We start from the raw sequence: 16,768 nt of genomic DNA on the forward strand, positions 1-16,768 counted from the left end.
TGTTTCTGTTTCTGATTGGTAATTTTATAAACAATCTTTACACTATTGTTAAGAGAGTGATTTATTTTTAATTTTATGCTTTTCTTTTTAATCAATTTATGCTTTTTTATATTTAATTGATTTATGCTTTCATTTTTAGTTTTAATTTGTCTATGTTTCTATTTCATGTTTTCATTTTGATCTGATTTGCTTTTGCTGTTGGGCAGACTCTACTATCCCTGTTATGCAATTCAAATTAAATTGATCTTACCTTGAATAGAATCTTAAACAGAATGTTAGCTTGTATTAATTACATTTAGGGTAGTAAAGATCCATTGGTTGGCCATGCTGTTCTCAAGTTGCCAACAGAAGTCTGTGAATTGCTCTGTGCATCTTAGTTGATTGTTGCATTGTTTAGTAAAATATAATTAATTAAAAACATCAAATTACATTTTGGGAACTCAGTAAAGAATCTTAATCTGGTTGATAATTAGACATGGGGATCAGGGGATCAATGAGCTGAACTTTAGTTTTAGTCATTCATTGCATTTGCAGTTTTAGGAGTGAGGTGTTCTCAGTACACATACATTTTATATACAGTCTCAACAATAAGAGACAAATTAGAAAAGTTGGCTAAAATGTTTGACTCACTGGGTTAACTAGAATCCAGAAACAAAATGTCCTCCCACAACAGAAGTCTCTTTAAAGCCTACAGAGCATGCTTTGTTTTATGTTTTACTTATTTTCATATCTAACAGCCTGCTATTGCTCTATCTTTCTCTTCAACTTTTGTTTCAGAATATGAATTAAGAAAACTATCTGAGGTGTAAATGTGACTGTCAAAAATATCTGGATACGTTTAATCTGGTGCATGCATTTTAGAGGACAAAAGAACAATGCCAAATCACCTTTTGATAATAACATAGCTTTGAGGCTGGGAGAAAGCACAGAGTCATAATTTGATTTTGCAAAGGGATGCAGAGTTTAAAGTGTTCCCGTATTTTGCTATTTTTCTTTGTTTGTTTCAAGTCTTATACCTGTGGCACTTTGGGAATCTTATAAACATTCTCCTGAAATCTATTACAAAATTGAAGTATTTCAAGAGCATGGTAATAGTTGAGTTTTATAGATTGCAGAATGCATAAAAATGTGCAAAATACAGGTGCACCATGTAGACAGCTTTGGTCCAAGTGATCTTCTGTGAATAGTCAAATGAAGCAATTGTGTTTAATCAAGCTTTTCAATGACCCTGTTCAATTCCTCATTGCCTTGGAAAAAGAGGCTGCTCATGATTATACACTGAAACGCTAATAATAGTAAGCTTACACTTGATCAGAAGTTGTAGAGTTTAAGAGGAATGACACAATTTTCTTAACATTGTAAAAAATGTAAATGTGGATCAGATCACACATCTCTTTCTTTGTGGCATATTTCTTCAACTGTACTAATTTTGAACAAATAATGATCTGGGCCAGCTTTCCGTACTTCCAACAGAGGGAAGATAAATTCTTTGCAAAATTAAAGACCGAGTCCAAAAGCAGCAAACCACCACAGTCCCAACTACTGGTGCTCTAGAACAGGGGTCACCAACCTTTTGGACCTCAGGGACCACCAAACTCATAATTTTAAATCCCGTGAACTAGAGACCCTGGGAAAATCCCCCCCAAAAGTCTGCAGGAAAATTCCCCACCCTGTTTTCCTACTGACTGATTATTCTTTATTTGGGATCACAGGATACCGTCTCCAGCTCTGTTCTCAGGGGGAGAAAGAGAGAGAGAGAGACTTTTGGCTTCATGCAAGGAAACCAGCAGAAGCAGCGGAAGTCTTTCTTTCTCTCCCCCAAACTCTGCCAGAAATGAGTCTTTGTGAGACTTGTCGCACTGGCACAGCCTCTTGGAGCAGGATGTGTTGCAGGGTCCCAAAGACTCATTTCTGGCAGAGTTTGGAGGAGAGAAAGAAAGACTTTTGCTGCTTTCCTTGTGTGCAGCCAAAAGCAGAAGCAGAAAGAAGCAGCCGGGTGGCCAGGCCAGGCATGTGGGGCACATGAGGCAAGTCCCCCCCCTGCCCTTCCCCCCTCTCCTCACTAACTCATGTTGTTCGCAATGCAAGTGACCCTCTGTTCCCGTGGGCCATGTGGGTGGCACAGCCTTGTGTTCCTGTTCAGCCTGGATAAATTGCTTTTTTAGGGGGGGGGTTTCTCTGGGGGTGACATTTCATTGCGGACCACCAAAATTTTCTTGTGGACCACCTGTGGTCCCTGGCCCACTGGTTGGCAGTGGTTGGCAACCACTGCTCAAGAATAACCAGAAATGAACTTTCAAGTAGTAGAATGACTTAAACTGTATTGGTGATACAAAGGTAACATGCAGCATATTTTATTAGAGATTTAAAAAGGGGACAATGTTATTTCAGTACTGATTGCAACCATAATACATTTTAAACATGATGACAAATAAATAAAGCAGATAGATTATGTAAGGTATGCTTTCCAGTAGTTCTGTTCCAAAACTACTCAATAGCTTGATAAATCCAGAGAGCACCAGATTGTTTAACATGTTTATATCAATTCTCAAACACGTGGCAAAAGGCAGAGCCAAGTAAAATATCTTCTAAAATATTTGCTTGTAAAAACATTGCAATTGATACTGCACAGTAAAGAAATGCAGAGACTTGTCTGGAGAAGCTGAGTGGACCTGGATTTACCCAAAAATGGGGAAGCTCTTCCTAAAGACATATGGAGGGATGATTGGTGGTCTTATCAAAATGATTGTTGTTCAGCCAAGCAGGCAGGCTACCTTTCCTTTGTAATGGCTGCCCTGTCATCAGCTACCTTGCTGGTCCTTCCCGTGTGTCTTGTTGTGCCTTGCGTAACCCCTTCCTTCATTAAAAGTCTCGAGTTAAGCGCATGTCAGCTTCCTTTTGTGTGTATTGATCAGACTCTGTCATCTTCTCCCTTGCCCTTATCTGCAAATGAACCTTGGGTTCTCCTCCCTCCTGAAGAGCATCCTCTCTCCTCCTTAACCTGGCCTGTCAGCATAATGAAGGCTTGATTTCAATGCAACTCCCTCATTTCTCTGTTCACTGCTCTGCAGGTTAATGCAGATTCCAAACTTCAACAAGCAGCTGTTAAACATGTCATTAACACTACTCTGGCTGCAAATGAAACTCGGCTACTGGGATTATTATTCTGGGAGCTATAGTTTTGTGATGAGCTTTGTCAATCACAGCTGACCTGCTGTGTACAGAATGAAACTCAGATTATCTTCTCTCTTCCTCAGACTCTTGTCATTTTTCCCCCCAGAAAGAATTACTATTCTGTTCCCAGAAAGATTGATTACTTGCACAAATAAGAGAGTCAGAGACATTAATACAAAATTCCACAGGCTTTTCTTTATCTCAAACCTGCAACTCCCTCTACATTTCCCTCCTGGTAATTATATTAGAATTGTATACACTAGGAATTGCCATCTGATTATTATGAAACTAGTTTTGTCATGACAAAAATGAGCTTAAGTCTTGTTTTTTTGGAAAATGATCAGCACAGTGCAGTGGATGAGAGAGAAGGAGATTAAATCCAACTTGCTTTCATCCATGAATGCTTTCATCTCTTTTTCAAACACAGGAAATGATTACCACTGCTATAAGCTGCGGTTCATAGGAGTGAAAAAAAAGGATATGAAAATATTGAAAATTCTGTAACCAGAAGAATATAGATCCCTGGTACTGAGAGATATCTGTCTATTTTTTAAAATATGGCCCATGTCAAGGCTTTCCCATTTGAACAACTACTTCACAATGATGTCCCATTTTGTCCTGTGGAATACGTTAACTAGCTTGTGTTTTTCCTACATTAGTATTTTGATTGCAAAAAATAAAAGATGCTCTCTCTCGCTTTCCCTCCCAGTCTCATTCCCTTTGTTTTAAATGTGGACCTTTTTTGAGTCCTGGAATCAGCCAAAGGGCCCCAACAATTGCATATCAATATTTCACAGGGAGTGGCAGGAGGTGACATATTTGCCGGGGCTTCTTTTGATGTGGTCAAAAGGCCTACATTAATATAGCCTTCTTGTGGCATACTTGCTATAAAATAATTAATATGTGACTGCCATTTTTCATTCTGGCTCAAGTGAAGGGAATTTTTATAGCACCTTGGGTAATATTTGGATAACTTCACATGAATTTAAATGTTTGAGGATATGATATGATAGCTGATATGCTTGTTATTCTTTGCATCTAGTTTTCTGCCTTGTTTAGTCTCGCACTTCTCTAGATACCTCTGTTATGTTCCCCTTTGGATTCAACTTTGATGGCTTTTACTTGTTGTCTATTTCATTGTCTTTCACGTGGTTCTGGGTTGCTTGTTTTTTATTCCATTCAACAAGCAAGATTGTTCCTGTACAAGTGATGTCTTCAAGGTGAGCAATCTAATCTGATCACCAGTAGAAGCTAGACAATAGACAAATGTAATTAGGTTAGTGATGGAAATTAATTGGAATGCCTGGGATCTTTGCAGAATCAAAGTTTAAAATATTTTTTTGCAGTTTTTCAGTTCCAGAAAACTTTTCAGAAGGCAAGATTGTTAAAAGTCCTATCTGGAGTGAGGATGGGAAATGAGGATAGATGATGTTTAAGTCTTTCCTATACCAGGTGACATTCATAGACAGCATGTGGAAGTAGACACAATAAAAATAACTAAGGTGCCCTAAGAACTCTAGCTAGCTTGCTGGGAAGATAAAACCAGCAAGATTAATATGTATAACAATTCACAGATAATGGGACCAGAGCTATCAGAATTGCACATATAACAGGGAATGTGTAGAACACTAGAAAAGGAAAAAATATCCAGCAGTTTCTATAATTGCCTTTATGTGATAGCATTCCACATCTTGGAAAGCTAAGTAGGTAGTCTGTTTTTAGTTGCATTTTGTTACTAGATCCAGATAATTATTCAATGGCTATACATTTTGCTTTTTAACACATTCTCCAGAAAAGGCTTTTCAAGTTAGAGTCTGAGATATACAATGGGTTGTTAACTCCAAATCAAGTTGGGATAACAGCAAGAATATATATAACCCAGAAAGTGAAGGAGACTAGCATTATAACTTCAGAGCATTGAAGCATCTCCAAATAATTAGAAATAGTTTAAATGGAAAAGCTTTCAAATACAATATCTAAATTAGCCACCTTGGTCTAGTGAGTAAGTTACCAAGGGTACAAACCTGGAGACTTTGAATTCTAGTTCCATCTTAGCCATGAAGTTAGTGACTGTGAGTCAGTCATTCTCTCTCAGCCCAATTCACCTCACAGACAGTTGTTGAGATAAAAAGAATATTAGGTATGTTTGCCATTTTGAATTAGGTTTAAAAAAATCTAATAAATAAAAAGAGGGCAGTAGATACGGCGTATTTCACTGAATTTGAAAAGATATTATTAACTCATATATAAAAGTCTAATTCAATTAAGAGATATTTGTTCTCAGTGATTAGGTGGATTTTGTAAGGTGAAGAGGAATTGTCAGTTTGAGGGATAGAATATAAAGATTGATTGATTGATTATGTGCCATCAAGTTATTTTTTATTTCTAGTAACCACATAGATATTCTACATGATGAACTATCTCCAACGTAGCCTGCCTTCCTTCCTTCCTTCCTTCCTTCCTTCCTTCCTTCCTTCCTTCCTTCCTTCCTTCCTTCCTTCCTTCCTTCCTTCCTTCCTTCCTTCCTTCCTTCCTAGATCTTCCAACCCCACACTCATCTCCTTCATCTATACCCACTGCTGCTGATCTTCATCTTTTTCTTTCTTCCCATCCCCCAGCATTAGAGCATTTTCCAGAGAGCTGGGTCTTCATATAATACTGTATGTCTGAAATAGGATACTTTGAATCTGGCACTTGTGCCTCAAGTGAGATCTCTGAGTTGATTTCTTCAATGATCTGTTTGTTTTCTTGGCTGTCCATGGTATTCCCACACCAAAATTCTAAAGGCTCAACACTTTCAAGTCCTTCATGGTTGCTGTACCAAGTTGCAGTCTGTGGCATATCTCTTGACTACTTGCTTTTTTACTATTGATTTTGAATCAGACATGCATTATGAATAGTGTTTGTGTACACACACGTTCTGATATATAGTGTGATTTTACCATGTATATGCATCTGTATATACAGATATCTGTATATGTTGTTTACGTGTTCCTCTCTGTATGCTTTTGTGTATCTGAATGGGATATCAAGGTTGGTAGTCATCAATATATCTCCTTTTCATGCCATCATTATAACAAATATGTGAACTAACGTGGTAGAGGGTTGGCATAGAGACTTCCTATATGTATTTTTCCTTTGACTGCCATGGTAGACAAAATCATCATTGCTTCTTTTTCTGCTTTACACATTATCAAATTAACACAGATATACATGCAATAATGGATTTCTTTTTATTAGAAGGCTTGTAAAATGTAATTGGTACAGCTTATGAAATTTCAGAGTGAATTATTCTTGCTTTTTACCTTTCTAGCCCACTGTAATTTTTGAAAGAATTTATGTAAATAGGCATGGTATTTTATCTATCTATCTGTTTGTCTATCAGTGGAGTGGTACAGTGGCCTAGAGGTGGAGATCTGACATTACAATCAGGAGGCTGTGAGTTTGATCCTAGGTAGAGGCAGAAATTTCTCTCTCTGTGCACAACGAAAATATATCTGCTGAACTAAACTTCACATTGGTGACAGGAAGAGTATCTGGCCAATAAAACTCTGCTAGCTCCATTCAGTTGCCATGACTCTACCATGCAAGGGATTATGGGGTCATTAAAAGACGACGATGATGATGATAATCATGATGATCTGTTTGTCTATTAGTAGGATAATTCTCTAAAACCAGCTTTGGACCTTGTTAGAGGGAAGAAACTTGGGAATAATACAAAGAACAGAGATGCAGAGAAAAAATCCAGAACAAATCTCAAAGGTAAGAGTCTGAGATTCATTAATTTAAAAAAATAACCCCAAGACTGATCACCACAGAAATTTTTGCAATCAATAAAGTTGAACCTACTTCACGGAAAGAAAATGATGAGGTGCAGAAATAAGTACCTTGGTCCAGAAATTAAGTCCAATTTAGGTGTGAGATGTGAGTTCCAAGCAGAAAAAAACTACAAAGTGTAATAAGTGTACTTTTCACAGAAAGCAATAAGAATTGCTTGGAAAAGCAGGCAAAATAAGAACTCTGCAAAACTATGGAGAAAACACAGACAGCCCAAAACCACCATGGTTTTGTTGGTTGGCTGGTGTGTTTTTAGTTTGAAATGAAGACTGGTCTGCAGTGAGCCAGCATTTTAATATTTTCTAAGTCTACCTTTGGGGCTGTTGTGAAACATTCGTAGAAAACAGAATATGGCTGGCTGGCTGGTGTTCTGGTGGAATATTGAGTTTTTTGAGTCCAACACGAGAGGAAAAGCTTTCCAAAAATATCTTATATTTGGTACAGAAAATTTTTTAAAGAAAGAGACTAAAATTTATAAGCAGCTAGTAAAGAGGATGATAACCTTGCTTACCAATAGGGAAACCCCTCCCAACCATTAATGATTAAATGTTTCATATTTTGATTTATTCAAGCTTTGTGAGACCCAAGTTGCACTTTTACATATTCATTTTTTTCTCCGTTGACTTTAATTAAGCTGGCCCCAGGCTGGAAATCTGGCAATGCAGATGAACCATGATGATTTTTGTCCCCAGTTCCTCAAGAGCAAGCTGAAATAGATTTTTTTCCTTGCCTTGTCCAGCTATGACTTAAAATAGTTTATTATGTCACCAAGTTAAAACCTTTGAAATATAACATTTGGAGGTACTTAGCTCCTCCACCAATTTTTTTTACTTCATGATGATAAAATTACCCTATTTCTAATATTTCTGAAGATGCTAATATTGGCAAGTGACTGCAGAGATGGAGGCTACAGGTGTTAAATGTATGGGAGACACTAGTATTTAATTCCAGGATTTCTCTTCTGAATGATGACAATATGAGCAGAATTGTGATTTGGAGTACAGGGAATGTTGGTTAATAATATGAACTAGAATATTATATTTGGATTAAGAGTGCATTTCTTAACCATTAAATTCTCAGTCTATCCTGTTTATTTATTTTATTTATTAATTTTTATGCTGCCATCTACCCTATTAGATGAGTCTGGATTCTTTGTACACTTGGTTGTACTGAAGACAAAGCAAAGAATATGAAAACAGTGCTCTATGTGGGTTCAACTACTCCCAAATACCAACTCACCATCCTTATCTTATTGTGATTGGATTGCCCTAACTTTGCATTACTGATGCGCGAGCCTATTCCAGGTGCGTAGTACAGGAGTGAAGGAAGCGCATTCCTAGACAAGAATCACGCTTTGTCGGGGACGTATCGTTGAGACGATCACGTCGGGGTCACCAGTTGATGCGTTGCGGGTCCCAGTACCGGGATGAATCAGTCAGCTGACGACCTGCACCCAGGCAGACTGTCCGGGCGGGCTCCTCTTGATGGCAAAGATGACAGCGACACAAAGGTTTCTTTTGGTGAGAGTACTACGCACCTCTCTTTTATTGTGCAGCAAGCGGGGGGTTATGTTACACATGAGGAAGTTAGACAGGAATAGGGAATATTGCCATATATGGCTACACCTTATGCTATAGCCAACTCAGGTTTTACACGTTGCTGTTCCAATAGTGTCGCCCTATATGTGTATTGTATGTGTATTGGGTTTTCTGTGTACGTGACTTCCTACTGATGTGTCATGATATTGCAACACATTACATCACCATATGAAAACTTTTATAATTGTTACACAGTTTTCCCCTGGAATCCTCAGAAAATAAATTACTGTGTGTTGAATTTTAGATGGTGATGAATAAAAAGATTAGACTAAATCTGGTATGTTAATATTGCATATTTTTTATTTATTCCCCTGCATCTGAGACTTTTTGTTTCCAACCTTTCCTAACGTTCATACTTTGTATGAATCTTGAACCCATTTTTTTTCCATAAATACATTTCGGTAGACAACTTTGTCTAACGACCTGTTAGACAACACTTTCTGCAACACACTCTTTTGCTTTCATGGTCCATTATGTATCCAAGTCCATGTCTGGTAAACTTTTTGGGAACGATCTATGCTATTTAACATTACTTGTGTTCTGTTCTCACTACACTTTGTGTGCAGCTTGACATGCAGCTAAACCCACCCAACCTCCAATAAAACAGACTGTGTGCAGAGATCTGAATGTTTTATTGAAAAAACGGGATATGGTGAAACTGAGGAAAATAGGAATACATACAATGAGAAACAAATACAAAATAGGCAATATTGGGTTACTGCTCAACATAACAATTAATAAATACAAGTAATTTCTCACCAGCCATGCTTTATGTGTGGGATGTGGGTTTGTCCTTGGATGACCATGTGCCACAGATTAAGATGGATTCTTCTTTGTGCTTCTTGCCTTCTCCAAATGCTAAAGGAAATGGTAACTGGCTTCCCAGCTTGCACTTGTTTTGAGAGTGCGGGCTGATGGGTAATGAGGTGAGGCCAGCTTCAAACAATATACTTGGTATTTTTTTCTCTGGCCACTAGATGGGGCTAGAGAGCAGCAACAGTATATAAAAGTTATATGTTGAGGCATGACAACTTGCAATCTTGCTGCAGCATCCATCCTTCACTTTAAAAGAAATCAGTGGAATTTTTACATTTTTATTTTCATGGCTATGAGATCATGGCAAGCTCTACAAATTTCATGGAAATTGGCCTGCTATAGTCTGTTAGGGTTGGTCCTTACAGTTGCTGCAAAGGTCATATCACAACTCCATATTTATTTACCCGAAGAAAAGCACCACAGTACACATTGATGCTTACTTCAGAGCAGATATACAGTATATAGTCATTCACTTTTGGCTTGGGTAGTAACGGCAACAAGCTGAGCTAGTAAATCACCCATAGTAAGTTACATTCATTTTGTTAATAACAGCAACAACAGTTGTGAGGAAATCCTGCTGTGAAAAAGGTGAAAAAATTATCAACAAAAGTTAAAAGGGAGACCAGTTTTAATCAGTAATGCTAGAATAGAACGCTAGCTTATTTTTTGTTTTTTGTTTTTAATGTTATCAGAGGATATGGAATGAAAAAAAAAATATTTTTTGTTCCACCGGAAAGGGGAGACTTACATTTATTACACTCTAAGCTGTCTAAAGCATCCTTTTTGTCATTCAAAGATTTTGATAAGATGCAACCATATTTAATTTTAATCAATTCATCAGGTGAAAGGCAAATGATGATTCAGCTGCAGCTATAAAACGTGGAAGCCCCTCTACTACAGTTGATATGTTATGCATCACTAAAGTTGCATCTACATGTCAGTGTGCAATGAAACTGGGAGAAATCAGGTGCAGCTTTGTTCATTTCTGCCTCAAAGGTTATTGCTATTAAAATTCCATCTCCGACTCTGCTGTTCTCAAAGGTAAAAAGTGGGATCATCTTTAACATCATCTTGGTGCATGAACTCCGGGGGTTGCCATTTGTTCCTTAGGAAGGAGTTTCAATGACTCAGAAATAAACAAAAAGGACAATAATTACAGCTTTTAAAATGTCTGTGCTTGCAGGCATCAGAGTTGCAATGGTCGTCCTCTCTGTTCATCACTCTAATTGCATCAGAATGATTCTACAACAATTTCTTTGACCGTAGCCTTCATCAAAAGGGTCTTTGCCTGAAAAGCAAGCCGCACACAATTCTTTTCTTGTAAAGGTGAGGGCTTCTCAATGCACATTCAAAGCCATACACCAGGTGCAAATAAGTCAACTACCATAGCTATTTAATCAGGAGCATTTGTTGATTTGAGCAGAGCCCCTATGCTGTGAAATGAAAAAAAGAAAACCAAATTTTCTTGAGCAATCTTGCTGTTCCTGCTTCAGGTGCTAGGCCATTTCACTAAAGCAGCTCAGACGAGAATGTCATTAGTTCTTAAGCCCCAGGTGAATTTGCCACTGTTCCACATGATTAAGCCAGATAATTGTGTGTTGATAGCAAATGTGGTTGGTAAAATACAATTTCTGGGACCTTCCTAAACAAACACAAGGTAGAAGGGAGTCAAAGTGCTGTCATTTCGGTCTTTTGTCACAGGCTTTGTGCCTGCAGACGCATCTCTGGCAAAGAGCACAGAGGAATTTGATGCCACATTCTTTTAGAGGTGACCTGGCTGAAAAGAAGGAGAATGTGCATTTTTGGCATTCAGTTCCAGGAAAGGAGAAAAGAGCATCTCAGAGAAACATTTGTGCAGTGGAGCTGTACTGCTTTCAGCTTGTCTTAGGCAATAAATGTAAATGCTTCTTCTAAGTTTAGTACAATGGTTATTGCAGATGATACCTTGAAAAAAGATGCAAATGCTCCTTAATAAGCTTATACGGTATTTCACAAGGAGCAAAATAAAAAGAATACAAAAAAAAATATATATAGGAAGCCAAGAATACAGAAGAGAAATCCCAGTTTTAGATTTTAATATATCTGATATGTAGAATAAATGTAAACAGGATATGAAATAAATTACACTAATTGACATTTCTAAAATAGCATAAATCATAATAATTTTTTCAGTGTCTTCAAACCAACACACTTAGATTTAAACACAAAATATAACATAAAGCTTTCCTAAGCATTTGATCATCCCCCCAGTAAGTTGAGATCAAAATTAGATTTCAGCTTAATCTGAACTATTTGCATGAAAATTATTTTCTTGTAAATGGTAAGAAGAGAAAGCAAGAGAAATCAATCCACATGTGATATGCACCACACACACACATACCCCTCAGATACACACAGTAAAAAATAAATAAAATTGTCCTTGTATTACTAACATGTTAAACATGGATAAAGAAAATGGCTACAGTAAATCATAAAATTCTACTTTAATTATGTATCTTTATTGAAACAAAGATACTTTATAAGTTTCATAGACTGAAAGCTGAAGTCAAGAGATCTAATTTTGCTTAATGCTTAGTGCTATCTGTGAGTTATGGCAACTGTTAGACTTGGATTCATATTTCATCAATTCATATTTGATCTATCCAATAGAATTTGCGGAAAGAAAGGGTAGTCTTGCTTACTCCAAATGTAATATACACTCACTATTTAGGACTGGATTGTTTTGAGTTATTCATTAAAAATATTGCATTCTGTCCAGAACTTTGTACACATGCATGCATTAGACTGGTTTGTTGCCCATATCATCTAGAGGCAAACGTTTATGATTCAGCATAGCAAGAGTTACTTCCCCAAAATATTTAGTAGTGACTAGTGGGTGTTGGAAAAGCAAAATAGACCTTGGCTACTATTTAGAGGGAAACAAAAAAGAAACACCAAAACTATGGAGTAGAAGATTGATAAATGCTTTAAAAAAATGGAAGAAGACAATGGTAAACCATTTCTGCACTAGTGTTAGCAAAATGGGCAGGTCTACAAAGTAAGCTTAACTATGATATTTTACTTATCTGCCTGAGGACACATCCAAACAGTTTAGTTCTTTATTTTGAGCATATCAAAGTATGATAATATGTCTTTTGAAGATTTGAGGAAAATCTGGTCAGACATATGGAAGTTCTGCAACAGTGGTGGCTAACCTTTTCAGCACCAAAAGCCAAAATGGGAGAATGCGTGTCAGTGGTGGGATTCAAATTTTTTTTACTACTGGTTCTGTGGGCATGGCATGGCAGGGGAAGGATACTGTAAAATCTCCATTCCCACCCCACTCCAGGGGAAGGTTACTGCAAAATCCCCATTCCCTCCCCATCCCACTAACCTACTTTCCAGCTCTGTTCTCCTGTGCAGGGCAACAAAAGAAGACCCAGCCGATCAGCTGGGACTCAGGAGGCAGACAATAGATGGGGGCCGGTCAGTCAGAGGTGATATTGCCGGTTCTCTGAACTACTTAAAATTTCTGCTACCGGTTCTCCAGAACTGGTCGGAATCTGCTGAATGCCACCTCTGATGCGCGTGTGCTGGAAACCAGAAGAGCAGCTCCCTGATGCATGTGCATGGGAATACTGGAAACCAGAAGCTTAGCTTCCCAGTTCGTGCATGTGTGTTGGCCACCTGGTCTTCTGGTTTCTAAAATGCATGTGCATGAGAACACCAGCTGGCTGGTGCATGCATGTACTCTGGGGAGCTGCTCTTCCTGTTTCCAGTACCCGCCCAGGTGCACCACACCAGCTGGCTGGTACATGCATGTGTTCCGGAGAGCTGCTCTTCTGATTTCCAATACTCCCACATGCACAAAGAGCAGCTGGCCAGCATGCATGCATGTGCTGGGATCCATAAGAGCAATGGGTGGTGGCTGGCATGCCCAGGTGGCTGGCATGCCTCTGTGTGCCACTTGCAGCATGCGTGGCATAGGTTTGCCATCACGGCTCTACAAGCTGTTTCCAAAGATGCATGAATGTTCCTTATCATAATGCATTCTTAGCAAAAGCAGTGGACAATCGTTACCAAATATATATTCTTTTTAGAATTGATCAAGATTCACTAGGGTAAGTATTCAACACAATTTTCAAAGGGATAGTTCTTTTCAAAGCACTCAAAAGTTATGCTAAAGAATCCGCCTGAGTTGACAGGAGCAGGTGAATCTAGGAAACTGGAGGTGTCAATCTTTAACAACTAAAGATGTCAAAAAGCAAAGACGATGGGGGGTCCATTATCCCAATCATCAGGTAGCAGATGCAAAAGAAAATGCACAAAGTGTCAGGTAATGTGAGCTTACACCAGTGGTGGGATTCAAATTATTTACTACCGGTTCTGTGGGTATGGCTTGGTAGGCTTGGCAGGGGAAGGATACTGTAAAATCTCCAGTCAGAGGTGGGATTTGCCAGTTCTCTGAGCTACTCAAAATTTCTGCTACCGGTTCTCCAGAACTGATCAGAACCTGCTGAATATCACCCCTGGATCACACCAGCAAAATCAATATTGAAAACAAGATGAGAAGAGAATTGGTAGCTTAAGGCTAGAATTGGTCAAGTTGAAATGAAAGAACTTTTGACCTGGCTAAAATAATAGTAAGTTCGGGAGTAGCTGCAAGTGATAGGGACTAATCCTATAGGCTGTCTTATTCAACTCTATATGGCAGCAAAACAAACCACAAAAACAATTGTGGTATCTTAAAGATTAACCCAAGAAATTTTAGACATGCTATGAAAATGAAACACTGCATTTTCTTTCTTCCGTTTATATTATTAGCTGTATATAGTCATGACTTTTCCTATAGAAGAGGATTATGAGAAGTCAGGAAATAAATCAAAGAATATGATGCAGGTCACCCAGAACTTAATCCTCCATATCTAGGAAATACCATTACCAATCATTTTGTCCAGTAGTGGGATTGAATTTTTTTTACTACCAGTTCTGTGGGCATGGCTTGGTGGGCATGGCAGGGGAAGGATACTATAAAATCTCCAGTCAGAGGTGGTGTTTTCTGTTTCTCTGAACTACTCAAAATTTCCGCTACTGATTCTCCAGAACTGGTCAGAACCTGCTTGAATACCACCTCTGATTTTGTGCCAGAGGCAGCAGATTATCAACAGAAAGAATTTAAAAAGAAACCCTCACCCCAACAAACCAAAATAACAAATTCATATTCTTCATGTATTTCAGTAAAATTATACTTCTCATTTTTTGAAAGAAAAAACACCCTCACCGCATGGATATAACATGAATAATCAGTAAGAAATAATGTATATGAATTTTATCTTCAGGTGCTGCTGATGCAAGAGAAAGGAGATTTAGTTTGCATTTTTTCCCAAATGTGTGTGAGAGAGACTGACTGAGCCAGGGACAGGAGTCAAATGGAGAATTAGACTGGAATCCCTGCATGGGCATAAGAAGGCAAAATCTGATCCTACTCCCCCAAATGCCATTGAAACTTATTTAATCTGACCCTGGTGCAAACTACCAGTTTGAGAAGATTCTAGAATTGTAAGCTTGAACAATAAAATAGATAATTGAACTCTTCACCTGTGTAATCTGATTGTTTGCACCTGACATTGGAAGGTATTTCTAGTCAGCATTTTTTAATTTTAGATGCTTATCTAGATTTTAGTGTTTGTTAATCTTAGTGACATTAAGACTATGAACTTCTCCTCTCAGAATTTCCCAGCGAGGGGAATGCTACCTAAGAATTCTGGGACTTAAAGTCTACAGGTCTGAACATCACTGAAATTAAGAAACACTCCTTAAAGTTACCTGTAAAAATCTTCATATACGTCTCCACATTATGCACCCTTATTAACTCTGGTCTTTCAGATATGCCTTTGGTTTGAGTTAGACAATGATTATTCAGATCTGTCTCAGCAATAATGAAGATAATTTAGGTTCCATGCCAGGGAAAGTTGATGAAATCAATAAGACAACATGTACTTGCAATTATTCTTGTACTGATTTCATGGGAACTGTATTATTTCTGATTTTGTTTACTTTTAGTACACTGGATTTACTACTATTATTAAATCCCTTACTTTACTTTATATATTCTTATTTTAATCCCAGAATTTGATATGTTTCTCTAAATTGCTAGTTGAAAATTCACCTTGGTTTTGTATTTTATAGTTTGGGAGAAGCCTTCATTGCACCATTAGAGAATACTAATTTTGGTAATAAAGATCCTTGATATCCGGAACAACACATTAGAAGACTAGAACAACATTAAATTATACAACATTAGATTATAACTGTATCTTGCTACAGAGGCATTCAAAGGTCTATAGGTGGAGAAAAGGGCGTGCATAAGTGCACCATCGTGCCTCCCGTCCCTGTCCTATTGTCCCCATTTATTTGTACCTATTTCCTGTGTTCTTACTCATGTTTATACTTATACCTATTATCTTGTAAGCAATTGACAAATAAAATAAAATAAAATAAATAAATAAAACGAGTCTGGTGGGCTGGTTTGAGAAATGCTTTCCATTCAGAATAAATTAAAAAAATAAAAAATAAAAATGAAGTCCCTAATATCAAGTGTTCTGAGGAATTTTTTTTTTTTTCTGTTTTGCCAAGAATGACAAAATAGGGCTTTCCCTCTTATGCTTGAAAATAGTTCTATAAAAAGAGAGGGAGGCATTTTTGGCACTGCCCTACTTAGCTATTACTAGATTAATCCTTCTATCCAGAAGTTAATTTGATAGCATTCTATTCTTTAGATGCTTTTAGATATAATTTTGGAATTTATAGACATAGATTCCTAGAGGTCTCAAACTCTGAGACAAACAAACATATTTGGAATATGAGAATACTCTCCCCAAATGTTGACAATGGCATGCAGTTCCAGTCACTAGAAGGTACAAAAAAATTGGCCACAGTTTTCATTTTCTTATCTACTAATATTTCTGGAGCTATGGCTCGACCAGAAGTATTGTTGGAAATGTAGGTTGTGCTTGAGGCTAGTGGTTTACTTCATAGCATGCTGGCTTTCTTTTCCTCTTTTAATTAAAAGAACCTAAAAAAATATAAAGCTAAGAAGGGCAAGGAGCCTGGCAGGAGTGAAGGAACATGTCAGAACATTGTTTGCTCCAGGCACTATGTTGGGACTAAAAACCTATATAGTTGCATTTGGATTGTTATGTTTGGGAGATAGAAATCCAAAATGCCTTTTCACACTAGGGGCACCATTCAGCCAAAAAGCTTTTATTTAAATTAATGAAACCCAAAAGGTGTATAGCATATTATACCTCACAACATGTGATGTTTTAGAAAGAATAATTGCTCTGCTTCTAAAATGAGCACAA

General features: G+C 37.6%; 1 long non-coding RNA gene across 4 annotated transcripts in view; it reads left to right on the top strand.

The window, feature by feature from the left end:
- Window positions 1-16,768, top strand: part of LOC113440844 (uncharacterized) — a 56,507-nt gene that overhangs the window by 22,698 nt on the left and 17,041 nt on the right. Inside the window, exons 3-4 of one of the 4 annotated variants that reach the window (XR_015744573.1) lie at window positions 6,831-6,936; window positions 8,149-8,505. The exons of 2 other annotated variants lie outside the window; for them this stretch is intronic. This is a non-coding gene — a long non-coding RNA (uncharacterized LOC113440844). Of the gene's footprint in view, window positions 1-6,830; window positions 6,937-8,148; window positions 8,506-16,768 lie in introns of those variants that run through there. One more of the 4 variants, XR_015744571.1, reaches the window with a different exon arrangement.

This window comes from Pseudonaja textilis, chromosome 8, assembly GCF_049901715.1.
Source record: "Pseudonaja textilis isolate UNSWEBS1 chromosome 8, rPseTex1.2, whole genome shotgun sequence".
NCBI classification, from domain to species: domain Eukaryota; kingdom Metazoa; phylum Chordata; class Lepidosauria; order Squamata; family Elapidae; genus Pseudonaja; species Pseudonaja textilis.